The 15,261-nt window shown below is 43.8% G+C and overlaps 1 protein-coding gene across 2 annotated transcripts in view; it reads left to right on the forward strand.

Annotated features, from left to right (window-relative positions):
* The first annotated feature begins 1,488 nt into the window (after nt 1–1,488).
* Nucleotides 1,489–15,261, forward strand: part of LOC143935605 (uncharacterized) — a 101,483-nt gene continuing 87,710 nt past the window's right edge. For both annotated transcript variants that reach the window (XM_077459593.1, XM_077459591.1), the window contains exon 1: nt 1,489–1,759. The gene's annotated coding sequence lies outside the window, so the exon portion shown is untranslated. The remainder of the gene's footprint in view (nt 1,760–15,261) is intronic.

Consider the following 15,261-nt stretch of genomic DNA (forward strand, 5'->3'; position numbering starts at 1 on the left):
CTGAAGTTGACTTGGAGCCTTTCCTAATCGGTCAGAAAAAGCAGGGTGTAGCGGTGTCCGTGGCAGTCTCCTATAAAGCCCAGCACCATCCTCTGAGTTTGCTCCCTCAGCATCACCTCACTAAAGAGCTCTTGTCCTCCCCATGCTAGGTCAGAGTTTTTTTTTTTTTTTCCCCTCCACACTTAAATTCGGATGCGGATCACCGTTTCAGGGACGAATCAGGCCAGCACTTTTGCCTGAATTTGGACTTAAAACTGAGCCAAAAATGAAGAGAACCCTTGTGCAATTCGCTCTGCAGCTCCCCCGGAGATGTGTGGACCGGCTCCATTGAGAATTGGTCACACTCTCCTGTTATGCAAAGAAACCCACATCCAATTCGCATACGTGTGAACCCAGCCTCAAGCTGGATGGACTTGGTTTAGGTCATTTTTGGCTTTCTGAACTTGGCATGTGCAGTGCTAGCTAGATCATTAACCTACATTTGTAAATGTGATGTTGTTTTAATGATGTTAAAAATGGTATAGATCACCATGTAATCGAATTATGTGGCCTTTCCAACCATCTATTTGGTCCATAGCTCCCAACTATTCCTCGTTTGGAGGGACTGCCCTTCTTTTTAAACCAAATCCTTCTGTCCTCCTTTCCCTCTCACCAAGCTCTCTGTTTTTTGACGGATACTGTATATAGACTATTTATAGTGAAAAGTGCTGTATTATACCAAATACATCACCTAGCCTCTAAATTATTGCATTTGCCATGTTGAAAATCCATTATATAGAAAAAAAAAAGTGGAAAAAATGAGCACTTGTGGGTACAACCAACATTTTTTTTGGATCTTGCGAGCTATGGTAGGATTGTTTGCCTAAGGCTGGCCATAGACGATATTTAGCTAGTGATAAAGAAAAAAGGGAAAAAAAACTGGATTGCCCATCCACACAAGGCAAGGCGTCCTCTATGATGTGTCGTTGTATAGACAGTGGACACACTGATTAGCAGTTGCAGCCCATGAAAATGTTTCCAAGCCTGTTCAAACAGAAACCGATTAATAGATTGACTTCAGTCAAATGGGAGCAATCACACACACACACACACAATTGAAATTTATCCAGCTTCTGCTGAACCAGCCATATTCTGATCCATTGATGTCCAGCTTTTAGGTGTCCCTTTTTCCATCTCAGAAAGTCGGGAGGGATTGTTGGTCCTTCGCCTAATTATTTATCTTTTTAAACTTTATTTATTCCTACATAACATCCCAGGACTGTGCTGTCTGGCAGAGGTGTACAAATCAGAAATGACAAATTCTTTATGTACTTCAAGGGTATATTTTTTTCACGGTTTTAATTCTGGAAATAAAGAGTTGGTAGCATGCACCCATTTTGAGTTAATAGACACAGGCACCAGGAGCTGCAGTTAGGGATGAAAGGGTTAAGAGCCAGCATCCGCTGTGAAGTGCGAGAATGTGGAAGCTGGGTCCCCCCACCCTCCTGTGTCTCCACCGCTGATTTCTAACACAGCACACCCTCCTTCTATACAGGATCCCACACAGGAGCACAGGGCTGGAGGACCACAGCAGAGACACCACCATAGGGTGATCTACACATCATTCCTCATAGGTCACCATCCCTGACATGGAGACAAAGAAAACTACACCTCCCAGCAGGCACTGTGTGCAGAAGTGGCGGTCACATGGGCTGTCTGTGGCCAATCAAAGGGGAAGCTGTGCTGTCTGCTTCCTAAGATTACAGACAGGAGGATACAGGTAGGATTGTACTTCATTTACTAAGGAGTGTTATCTGATAACATGCTCTGCTATCACTATAGGTGCTGCATTCTAACCAGCTTACATTCTGTATACTAGAACTATTATATTGTTTACTTACAATGCTGATAATAGAAATGCTACAGGACCTCCTAAAGTCGGGACTAGTTGACTCTTCCAAAATAAAAACGATGAGCCTCATGGATGGTATGCTTTTTGCACAACGTATATGCCTTTCGGAGGCATGACTATGTATAGGGCTGACTCCAAATACTCCCACCATATTTTGGAGATTTTACTGCACCATTCCTGGTTTTCATCTGTGATCAACTTCATCATCAACCCGTGGTTTTATATTACTTTAACCACTTCAGCCCCAGAAGATTTTAGCCCCTTCCTGACGAGCACTTTTTGTGATTCGGCACTGTGTCACTTTGACAATTGCGCAATCGTGCGATGTTACACTCAAACAAAATTGATGTCCTTTTTTTCACAAATAGAGATTTCTTTTGGTGGTATTTGATCACATATGCAATAAATTTCTTTTTTTGCTATAATTAATATCCCCCAAAAAAATATATAAAAAAATAGTTTTCCTCAGTTTAGATGGATATGTATTCTACATAATTTTGTTAAAAAAAAAAAAAAATCATAAGCGTATATTGATTGGTTTGCGCAAAAGTTATATCATCAACAAAATAGGGGATAGTTTTATGGCGATTTTTATCGTGACTGTGTCATTATGGTGGACACTTCGGACACTTTTGACACAATTTTTGGGACCATTGTCATTTATACAGTGATCAGTGCTATAAAAATGCACTGATTACTGTGTAAATGACACTGGCAGGGAAGGGGTTAAGTGTGTCCTAGGGAGTGATTTTAACTGTGGAGGGGTGGGCTACCTAGGACTTGACATCGATCTCTGCTCCCGATGACAGGTAGCGGTGATCTGTCATGTCACTAGGCAGACCAGGAAAATGCCTTGTTTACTTCTCCCTGTTTTGCGGCTCCTTGACACAATTGCCAGGACACCACTGCGGGTCCCGTAGGCACGGTCATGCTGTACACGGCGGGTGCGCTAGCCCCGCCAATTAAAGGGGACGTACAGGTACGCACATTTGCCCACTGCTGCCATTGTGCCGACGTATATCAACGTGCAGCAGTTGGCAAGTGGTTAAATATCCCCTAGGATGCAAATATTTGTGTATTGGGCCATAGCGGTCCATATAGCAGGATTTAAGGCTAGCTTTAGTCCGGGTTCATATATGTGCTGCCACAATTCCCAGCGGGGGGGGGGGGGGGTCCGATACGCCCCTGTTCACTGGTTCAGGTGTGATTCACCTAAACACGCACAGGATCCTTCTGCAATCTGGACCACGGCCACCCCGGACCTGTGTGAACCGGCTCCATTGAGGATAAATTAAAAGTAACTTGTGCGCTCTGTGTGTGTGAAAATGTTACCACGGGTATAAATAACAGAGGTGCTTCTGCTCAACACAAAATGTGTTCCCACATGAATAACCAAAATGACAAAACTATAGTGAGCGCTACCTCACCCAACAGCTGCTTGCTGGGTGCAACTGGATGAATAAATAAGTGTAAATCAATATCTCAAAAATGACTATGAACTGTGCAAAGAAAATGATTTAAAACATAAGTCCATAAATAAGAGTTGATAGAAGTGGTAAATGTGATGTAGTGGTTCATCAATTCTTATCTGTAAGTGCTCTCTTCTTAGTGCAAGTGCCTATGATATCCAATGGTGACAGTCCAAATTAAAGTGAATACCACAGTGCCCTCCACTGGTCACCCTATGCACTCAACTCACAAAAAGACGCCCAATAGGGTCCAATGGCGCCTTCCGCTTAGGGGTAAACATCCAGCAATCTGCCGTTTCTTGATCTGTCCATTGAGAGCCGGTCACAATTACATAATCTGATCGTTAGTACAGAGCTTTCTCGAGCCAATCAGGACAGTTCATCCAATATTATTTGATCGAACATTCATGGGGAAAAAAAATGTGTACAATTTTCATATAATCAGTACAGCTGTCGATCAAAAATGCAATACAAATGCATTACAACACATGACATGACTTCCGAATTTTTATTTTGTCGTACGCAAATTTTCGTGACTTTAGTAAACTCATCAGATTTGATCTGAGATTAGCATGCAGACGTTCATTCGTCCAATAATCTCATCATGTGTAGTGGGCATTAGGCTGCACCCGCGCTATAGCGCTTTGTGAATACGTGCAAAAAAAAAAAAACGCAAATTTGCGCACATTTACAATATGCACAAAAAACCCAGTCGCGCTTGTGGTACCATTTAATAACCTATTTCTGCTGCAACAAAAGGGTGGACTCTAACGCGCATGAATCGCACATATGCACCGCTGAGTGGCTGATGTTTCATTGCTGGGAGGGCGCTTACTGCATGCTCCTGGCACACAATGAGCTGTCAAAGATAGCTTTCAATTCCCACCAACAGTGACCAATCATAGTGGATATAGGATTGCCAATTCTTCCTGCCCCCCTAGGCATTCAGTGATTTCTAAGTCCTCCTGTACACTGCTGCTGGTAAACGGGCATTCAGAGGCAGTTGAAAAAAAAAAAAAAAGCTATTTTGAAAAACAATTAAACATTCAAACGCTTCTAGGCGCAAATGTGGCATGTAAACGCAGCAAAACAGACGTTTTAGTCATGGGTTACTATCTGCCAAGTTAAATCATTCAGGAGAGGTTTTAAAAACATCCTGTGTACATGAAGCCCAAAGGGGAGCCAGGGTGAACTGAAAGGGGTTGATGACATCACAAATGTGGCAAGCAGATGCACAATTTTTATGCTGAGTGCTTAAAAAATAACATTGATTATCTTATTACGAAGGCAACTCAAAATGTTGGATATGATATGTAGCAAGTGAACATGTTGTCCCTGAAGTTGATGTTGAAAGCAGAAAAAATGGGCATGTGGAAGAATTTTGAGCGACTATGGAATGGGCCAAATTGTAAAGATGACTGGGTCAAAGCAACTCCAAAACTGCAGCTCTCGTGGGATGTTCCCAGTAGTCAGGGTCTACTAAAAGTGGTCCAAAGAAGGAAGCCCAACAACCGGTGACAGGAAAGGCTGGTCTGTGTAGTCCGATCCAATAGATGAGCTACTACAGCTCAAATTGCTGAAAAAGTACATGCTGGTTCCAATAGAAAGGTATCAGAACACACAGAGCACACGGTTTGTGTATGGGGCTGTATAGCTGCAGACTGGTCAGGTTGCTGATGCTGACCCGTGTCCACAGCCAAAAGTGCCTATAATGGGCTAGTGAGAATCAGAACTGGACCACGGAGCAATGGAAGAAGATGATTATCACTAGTGTCCCATGTGCCCCATGTACCGTCTGTTGTAAGTAATGAGGGGGATAGGGATGAGATCAGTGGTGGGGGGGATAGGATCAATAAGAGGCACAGGTGGTGGGAGAGGATGGTACCACCACTGCCACCCCCCTCAAGTACCAACGCTACCACCTTTACTCAACTACCGCTGTTGGTAGGGCCCCAGTGCACTATTGTCCAGGGGCCTATAATGCTCTTAAAATGGCACTGAGCTTGTCCTGCTGTGTCATGTTGAAGGATGCAGCCATGAGAATCTGTGACTTAAAGGAGTTGTAAAAGCAAAGGTTTGTGTGGCAGCCCCCCCAGCACCCCCTATTTAACCTACCTGTGCCCCTTCTCTTTCCAGTAATGTCCATGATCCCCTCAGCCATCCAGAACACTCCTCCTGATTGGCTGAGACAGGGCAGCAGCACCATTGGCTCCAGCGTCTGTCAAAGGAAATGGATACACAGAGCTCTGACTTAGTTTGGGTGCCCCCTGTAGTGAGCTGCTGACTGAGGGACACTCAAAGGAGGGAGGGGCTAGGAGCAGTGAAGAGGGACCTGAGAAGAGGAGGATGCAGGCCACTCTGTTCAAAACCCAACTGCACAGAGGGGGGGGGGGGGGGGGAGTATAACATGTAGGAGACTTTACAATCACTTTGAAGTGGACCTTTAGTAATCTTTTCAACTTTCCATCTATTAAATCTGCCCTTGTTGTTTTAACTTTGGGTAGTAAAACATTTTTATTCTGCCAGGAAATGCCTTCTACAGCCCACTCCCTCTTTCTTGTCTGGTGAGCGTTTTCCAGGAAGGGGGGGGGGGGGTTATAAGAGGGCCAATGAGAGCTGCAGGGTTGGAGGTGTGCCTCTGTTTAAACCCAGGAAGTGAACAGGCAGCTTAAACTGCCCACAGCCAGACTCAGTGGAGGGAGATTTCTGCAGCATATTTGGTAAGTACAGAATCACAGTATATATAAAATAATATGCAAAGTGGTTGGAGGGAAGCTTCAGAATGGCAAAGATTTTTTTTTTTACAAATGATGTAAGCAGACAGTAGTTCCTCTTTAACAAAGTGGTTTTGCAAGGCCACAATGCAAGAGGGAGAGAGGCAGGTTTTATTATGAAATATAATTTAGAGGGTATTATTTGTTAAAAGTCAGCCTTATTGTAGGAGTAGTTTGAGTAGGATGCATTTAAAGCGGTTCTTCACCCTAAAGGGGAAGTTCCGCTAGTATTATCCCTCCCCCCCTCCGGTGCCACAATCGGCACCTTTCGGTTCCCAGAGACACAGCGGGGAACCAGCGCAGCGCGACTCGCGCATGCGCAGTAGGGAACCGGGCAGTGAAGCCCTCATGCTTCACTTCCCGATTCCCTGACAGAGGATGGCGGCGGTGGCTGCAGCGAGACGAGCGATCGCTCGTCATCTGCCGCCGACATCGCTGGACCCTGGGACAGGTAAGTGTGATATTATTAAAAGTCAGCAGCTGCAATATTAGTAGCTGCTGGCTTTTAATATTTTTTTTTTTTTTTTTTAGGTGCAGCTCCTCTTTAATAAGGGATGCACAGCATGCAGCTTTTCATCCCCGCTATATATATATATATATATAATTACAGGATAGAGAATATTGTACAGACTATACAAATAGAATTCTGCGAGTTTGCGCATGCTGCCTTTTAAAAAGACACAAGATGTGCAGCCTTTCAGGCCACATAAACGGAGTGCAGGAATATTGTACATACTGCCATACCATTATAGACCCAGTCTGTCCAAACCGTATTGTCACCAGCTGACTTGGCACCATCCACAGCCAGCTAAGAAGTTGAATCCAACACAACTTCAGTGCAGTACAGAGGATTTTTGCAGTCTTTTGAAGTTTAAGAAGTTCCTTCTGCAAGAGTGAACACTGACTAACTGAGGAGCAACATGGAAGAAACAGGGAGACTCCAGCTAGGAATATACCAACTAGCACCAAACAAGAAGGTAGAAACAGAGGGCTGTACCAAATTATAAACAAACAAGATGTAGTGGCTCTATCTACCATTGGATGTCAGCGTGCATCAGAATAATAATAACAAGATAATAGTTCAATGCAATGACAGAAAAATACTTATGGGGGGGAAACAGAAAATATACCATTTCAGGTAGACCTTATAGGCTAAAACACATTCCCCATTTAGCTTTGGAGGACAACAAAACAATGTTTTGTAATTAAAGTGGAGGACCACCCTAAAAAAAAAAAAGAGCATTAATATTCTTAAAAAAAAAAAAAAAAAAAAATATTGAAAAAAAATTTTTTTTTTACCTTGCCAGAAGTCCCTGTTGCTAGGCAGTCTTCCTAATCTGCCTTCTTCCTGCTCCTCTGTGATATTCGGTCTTCTCCGCGTTGTCTTCTGGGTAATGGGGTACGCTGTGTTCTGGGAACTGTGTGTTCCCTAACACAGTGTGTCCCATTCACAAAGCGCAGTGCGACTTGCGCATGCGCAGTAGGAAACAGGCAGTGAAGCCGCAAGGCTCCACTGTCTGTTTCCCTTAGTGAGGATGGCAGTGCTGGGACCCGAGAGCCGAGGGACATGTCAGCCTCAGCAGCTGACATCGCAGGCTCCCTGGAAAGGTAAGTCTCCTTATTAAAAGTGAGCAGCTACTTTTGTTTTAGCTGCTGACTTTTAAAAAAAATAATTTTACGGCTGAAACACTGCTTTAAAATAGAAGTTATATGCTAAAGACAGCATAGGTATTGTTTCTACCACATCCCCATTTTTGCTTTGGAAGAGCAAAATACATAAAAAATTATATTTGTCAGACTACAATATAAGTATGTAGCACTGACTCCCAAAGGAGCGGCTGATTTGATTTGGTCCTGCACTCTACTAACACCCCACTAACTTGGCTCAGTCCCCTTGAAACAGCTGTGGTGCAATACAATACAATACGATATAATACAATGCAAGGTACCTGTAGTGTAACCTCAGGATTCACTGGCTCCACCTGCTGGGAGAAAACAGTACGCCACACAACTGGATGCTTAAACAACAGTGTATTTTACTGCAAAAATATTCAAAGAGGTGATTACAATAATTGTGCAGTCATCCCAACATAGAAAGACAGTACAATGGAATTCAATATAAACAATATCAAACAATATACATATAGATAAATACCCGGGAGCTCCCCTTACTTTTTTTTAAGCTATGCGTGAGATCTCACTAAGTAGCGAAAGTACTTGGTCTTTGGTCTTCGCTAGCTAAAATAATTCCTTGTGATTTGTAATCCACAGGTTAAAGTAGGTTAAGTTGAGGTAAAGGTGCTTCTGCTATAACTTCAGTACTTATACTACAAGACTTGGAATATCAGAGTAGGTAGGCCTCAAGCCTGCTCAGTGTCAGTTGCTCTGCTCCTCCTCCTTGGAACTATAAATCCCAGTGAGGCCTGTGTATGAGTCTAACTGCGTGTGAAAGTTAATAAACTGTGGGCCATGACCCGCTCACCAACTGGATTGGAGCTCCGTGTAGTAGCTTTGGTCCGGTGACTGCAGCTTGCTTATCTGTCAGCTGGCCCGTCGCTCCGTTCCGCTCTGCTGGGTGAACCCGCTCCTCCGATGCTCAAACGAGTGTCTCTGGATCTCTCCAATCTGGTCACTGTCTCTCTGGCACTGTCAGATCACTTGCACAAACAAGCGAGATTTGCGTTCCGCCAAGGCTATGTGCCTGGTCTCCGGGAGAACCTTCACACAGATCCTCATAGGCTGGCCATGCGATCCCAAGAGACCTAAAATGGCTGCTCAGGGTCCTTTTATGTCCTACCCAGCATGCACTGCCAGAGAAAATGTTCATGGGTAGGTCATCAGGCCTCCTGGGTAAAAGGGTCAACCTTCTGATCAAAACAGCAGTCACTTCCTGTATATGTCTTTTCTGCTTTCTTCAAAGCAATAAACATTTCAGTTCAGTACCAGTATTTGGCCGCTAGATGGCCCCAAATACTAAGCCATAGAAATGGCCATAGACTTTTGATTATTACTTGGAAACACACATTAATAAACAAGCATGTCAGCGCTACAAGCAATATGCTATAGACAGAACACGACATGTAAAATTATTATTTCAGAGCTCATTGGCTTAAACCACACCTCTGTATCTTTTGGAGTTAGAAAAATGAAATGTATATTTTTAAGATTACAGTCGAAGTAATATGCCTCACAACATAAAAATATTTTTACAATTTTATTTAGACCTCATTGTTTTAGAGCAATTACATTTTCGGGCTTCATCTGCATTATGGTTGTCCTCAAGGGGCTGGTTATGTCTGTAAGACTATATAAATGTATCTATTTTTATCAACACCCTAGATTACTACATACACAAAACACAGTAAACACGATTGAAACCACAGGGGCTCTCAGTGTAGTTCTCATGAATGTTGTGGTACACCAATAACACAAACCTTGAGCAAATATCAAATGATACTATATCAGGGAATGTATTTATATTGAGCTTTCTTAATTTTTTTTTTTTTTGTTGTGATAGTCTGGTTGTGGTGTTCTGTGTTGAGTTCATGTGGTTGCTGTGTGCCATTTGTGGTGCTATGTGTTTTGTTGTTGTGTACTCCTCTGTCTGCAGAGTTTGTCGGTCAGCTGTAGACTTTTGGCTGGGTGTATTGTTTCGCCCTGATGGGCGTTTTTTTGTACCCAGTTTGGTATTATTTTATCTGTGATGTCACGGGGTACCAGAAGTGACAAATACAGCAGCAGGGGCAATGGAGCTTGAATGGGGGATGCAGCAGAAGGAAGGAGTTGAGCATCCTGCTGGCGTACACATGCAGAAATGGTTTATGACAGTCTCAGACCTATGAAAATTAACATGAATCTTGGTTCTGAAGAAGCTGACCTGATCTGAGAAACATATAGACCTGTAGTGTGTCTCATATTTATTATGGTGGTGATAGGCTAGTGTACATTTAAAGTTGCCCCTTGGAACATGTCCTATACTAGTGTGTGTGTGTGTGTGTGTGTGTGTGTGTGTGTGTGTGTGTGTGTGTGTGTTTCTGTTTTTTATATATTTTTTTTTGGGGGGGGGGTATATTTCAAAAAGTTTTATTGAGGTAATAAAGGAAATACAAAGTAAAATGAGTGCACTGAAGGGAGAAGTGTTTTTCCATTGAATGGCTTTACAAACATATAGAGCAGTACACTGACATCTTGCAAGTTGTAATAAGGTGTACATACATACTAGAACAAATATGGTACTTCAACACCAATCACCAGATAGGGGTGGCATTAAAGTTAAAAAGGGGGGGGGGGGGGTAGGGAGAAGGAAAAAAAGAAAAGTTAAGAGTTGGAGAGGATAATATTTCCCAGCATTAATATGTGGGGGAATATGGTAAATGTAAATTTTGAGCAAGAAAACACAATAGGTTCTATTTAGTCCTGTATAAAGAGGATGTTACTTTAAGTGGGTCCAATGCTTCTGGGATGAGCTAGCCACGGAGACCAGTGTTTAAGGAATTTGTCACCTTGCAGATGAGTTTTGGCAAGAAGAAATTCCATACAGCAGTGGTTATTAATGGTGGAGATGGAAGAGGAAAAAGGTGGTGGTTGTGGATCCTTCCATGCATGTGCTAGGGTTACATGTACTGCTATCAGGATATGTGTTATGGCAGGAAGGAATGCCGTAGGCCAGGGGAATAGGGTCTAGATCAAAGAGAGCCATTTGCAGAGTAAACTCTTGTCATCAATTAAAATGTCATGTCTCCTCATATTCTGGCACCCACAGAGGCTTTGGGATATGCAAATACTCCCAAACCAGGTCATTTTCACCAGAGTTCTCCACAATGTTCATGGTCTCGGGAGGGACAAAAGGATAATCCAGACCCCACTCCAGATCAACTATGCACTATAATCTATACTTCCTGCTAGAATGAAGAAAACCTGGGCAGTTTTCTGGGCTTTCCTTTTCCCGGCAGGACACAAGCATCAGGAGACCCACTGCCTGTATCCAGCTGCTCTAGTCTGGGTGGTGGAAGGTCTGTTGTAGAAAAGTTGTCTGAATTTTAACAATACTTTTTCACAACTATGCGTATACAATGCCTATGTGAACAGACAGCAGAAGGGCAGAGAAATGGCTTTTAGCTCTGCCAGGCCTTTCCTCTCTGTCCCTCAACACAATGGCCAGGGTCCAAAGAGAACGTTAAATAAAGAACAAACTCTTCCCGTGTTAGCAAGATGCAGATGAAATAACAGTGACTGCTGGTTCAATGGTGCTGTATCCTGTAGAACTACAATTAACAGTGGGGTGAATGGAGATGGTGATGTCCTTTTTTTATACAGTGTCTATGTGGATGAATTGCTTTATCCTTTGATACCATAGGCAACAGGTAATGAATAGAGACAATGGTGTCTGTATGCATTGTCTATTACAAAAGAATGGGCTGATGCCCGTTCACCAATCCTGGAATGAAAGATGATTATGATTACGACTTGGCAAGCTCTCGCTCCGGAACCTGGCTCAAGGGATGGCGTACAGCCTCCACAGCACCGCGCTTTGACTGATGCCAATACAGGACAGATGGTACAGGGGCAGCCTCAAGGCTGCTACCAGACAGGGAAGGGAATGCTGCCCGCAGGCGTTCCTCTGAATTTCTGTATGGTGATTCCGCTTTTGCAGGCCACGACGGCTACAACAATCAGTCACGGAATCTCTGCTCACATATCCAGGTCGGGGTCTGAAGAGAGCGAGCTGGGCCACAACCAGACCCTTTTATTGACTCTTCCAGCATTCTGTTCTCAGCCATCTGGTAGTTGTAGTTCCTTACGATTCACTAGAGGGCAAATCCAATTAATCTGAACTACATGTTCCAAGATGCTTAATCTCTGCATTCCAGATAAGACCGCTTAGAGTCTGAACTCAAAACTAGAGGGAAACAACTCTCAAACAGTAAGGTTACACAATGTCTCCTAATTGCAGGCACGGATATCCAGCTTCTGGCTACATCCAGGCAGGGATACTTAACAACACAATCTAAATTCAGTAAGTATTGGCACACATCTGGGTTCTGCTGAAACTATATATATATATATATATATATATATACTTTTCATTTAGTTCATAATTAGTTTTCTGGCAGGCCAGGGCAATAGCCATGTCCCATCCATGGCTATCAGAGGTCACATCAGGGTCTCCCCCCTACCCAAATAAACGGTAGCGAAGTTAGGCATGGGAACTTGCCTTTGAATGGTGGGAATCAGTTTATCAGAGTTCTCTCCTAAAGTATTGTAGGTGAGTCTGCCCGGGGATGTATATTTCTCCTTAGTCTGATAGGAACCTCTGGCACTGGAGTGGAGTTCTTTTCAGGACTTCTCATATTAGTGAGATCATGAGATTCTGATAAAAGTTCTAGACACGGGGTTGCAGGACCAGACTTTAGAATGGAAAGGCCAGCTTATTTTAACAGGATGAGAGTTGAGCACATTACTTCCTCTTTTTTATCTTCTCCACCCAACAATAATTCCTTCTCTGTGTGGCACTTGGGCTCAGGCACAAGTAGATCTCCATGAGCAAAACCAATCAAGTCTTCTACACCCTGCTCCAAAACGAGACTGGCACTCTCAATTTTGACAGTGTCTATTCTCCTGGGTTATGATGAGAGATCCACCTCCAGATTGAGTGATTTTTCCACCTCTATTGGCAGTATTGTTCTTTATTCCACCCATTCGGTTTCTGTATCAGCTTCGGTAGGGCACTATTTCCTCATCCTCACTCTCTTCCTTTTCTTGTACCAGAGGGCGAGTCGTCGACGTCCTGGGTGGGGTTGGTTTGAATAAGGGCAGAGAAGAAACTTGAGGCACCAGGACAGCATCAGACAGTGGAAGCAAATGGTTACGGTGCCATCTTCAGAAGACCTGGCTTTCCTTCAGGTTTAATTTGATAAACTGGAAACCCAGGAAGCTGTTTGTAGATGACGTGCGTCCAGGCACACCCAAATTCTTTAACCGCACCCAAACTCCCGGCTGTAGATACTGCACTCTCACCTTCAGATCAAAATTCCTTTTATTTCTCAGCTCTTTGGTAGCAGTATGTTCCACGGCTTTCTGATGGGCTTGCTTCAAATTCTTATGCAGCCATTCCATGTATCCCCTGTGGGAAGCCAGTGAAGTGTTGTCCACAGATGTTCCTAACACTAGGTCAATTGGAAGACTGGCCTCTCTTCCAAACATAAGCCTATATGGTGAATATCCAGTGGCATCACTCACAATACAATTGTACGCATGGATGACTGCAGCGATATGAATTCCCCAGTGTTTTTTTCTCATTTGGCCAAGTTCCCAGCATGTTCAGGGTGTTAGGGTGGTATGGCATGGTTCTTGACTTCTTTATGCCCAACAACTTGCACAACTGGTGTAATCGTCGGCTTTTGAAATCCCGTCCTTGATCAGAATGAATTATGACTGGCAGCCGTAATAAAGAAATAATTTTTCCACAAGGATTTTTGCCACTGTGATGGCCTGTTGATCTTTAGCAGAATAGGCCTGGGCTTCCCAGGTGAAATGGTCAGTAACCAATAGAATATTACTTCTACCTGTGACAAGTTCCTGGTACAGGAAGTCAATACACAACAACTCCAGGGGTCCCTGACTTTGTAAATGTCCAATGGAAGTAGCTCGTACAGGTAAAGTCTTCCACTGGGGACCCGAATCCTGCCACAGGGGACATGTATCAATGCAAAAAAAGTTTTAAAAACTGCCTTTCTTGGGAGCAGTGATATTAATAATGCTTAAAGTGAAACAATAAAATGGAAATATTCCTTTTAAATATCATGCCTGGGGGGTGTCCTTAGTATGCCTGTAAAATAGCTATTTTTTTCCCATGTTTTGAACAATGCCACAGCAGAATTACATTTCTAAAGGAAAAAAATGTAATTTAAAACTACTTGCGGCTGTAACGTATTGTCGGGTACCGGCAATATAGATGAAAATTTTTGAAAAAAAATGGCATGCCTCCCCCCCAGTCAATTACCTGGGTCTGGTATGGATATTAAGGGGAACCCGCACCCAAACTTTAAAAAAAATGGCATGGGGGCCCCCCATGCCTGCTGGACCATGAGTCAGCGGTAATATGCACCTTACTGCTGACCGCCCTGTCCAAGGAGGCCAAGACATTGCCTTTCAGATGTTGGTAGAGAGCCGGAACGGCCTTCCATGAAAAGAAATGGTGTTTTGGAACCTTGAAGCCTGCCACTGAGGTACAGCACATTCCACAAATTCATGACAGTGGGCAGTCTGTCAGCTGAAAAGGTATCAGCTGCAGTGCTAGCAATTTGGCCAAGCTAGCATTTAGACGCTGAGCATGTGGATGGCTAGGGACCAATTTTTTTTTTTTTTTTTTTTTTTTACGGTTCAGCAACTGGGGTAGGAAAATTTGCCTACTAAATTCAGATGGTGGTGTACTGCTAGCAGATTGGCTGCAAGTACTTGGGACACCTATTGCTATACCTTCATTCCTCTCGGTGCAGGTTTTTGACAGGAATGGAGGTATAGTAAGGTTGGAGATCCCAGATGAGGAGCAAGGAGAAGTCCGCCTTTTTCTTTGATGTGGGTCTTTTAAGTGCTGTTGCCAACGGACTGCATGGCAGGTCGTCCTATGTCTGGCCAAGCATGTGGTGCCCAAGCGGCTGCTGTTCTGGCCATGCTTGACCTGGTTCAGACAGCAACGGTGTGATCTGCTGCACACGTGTCTAAAAAGGCCCACACCAAGGAACTTTTAAAAGTCGGCGGGTAATCAGCAGCGCCCTGCACCTGCGGAGCTCTGCAGTGTGATGCAATAGGATGGCTGCCACCTAGAGGACATCCTGCCTCATTGCAGTTGCTCCTCACATACTGCCAGAAAACTTGGCAGTATGTTGCAGCTGGTGGAACATGACTGCCAATTTCTTGTCCTTCTTGGGCACCCCCTCTCTCTAGGCTCACGTTAATTCCTTCTGCAACCTGGGAACCAACATCGGAGCATTCAAATCACTGCGCATCCTCCAGCAGCATGCACCCGACACTGTGGTCAAATAATTCTAGGGACTCCTCCATGCATGATGGTAGGGCTAAGGTAGGAGTGACTGTGGACAAGGAGTCGGGGGAATAGGCCACTTTG

Source organism: Lithobates pipiens, unplaced genomic scaffold, assembly GCF_037356315.1.
Source record: "Lithobates pipiens isolate NorthernLeopardFrog02 unplaced genomic scaffold, aLitPip1_a1.2 Scaffold_28, whole genome shotgun sequence".
Taxonomy (NCBI): Eukaryota; Metazoa; Chordata; class Amphibia; order Anura; family Ranidae; genus Lithobates; species Lithobates pipiens.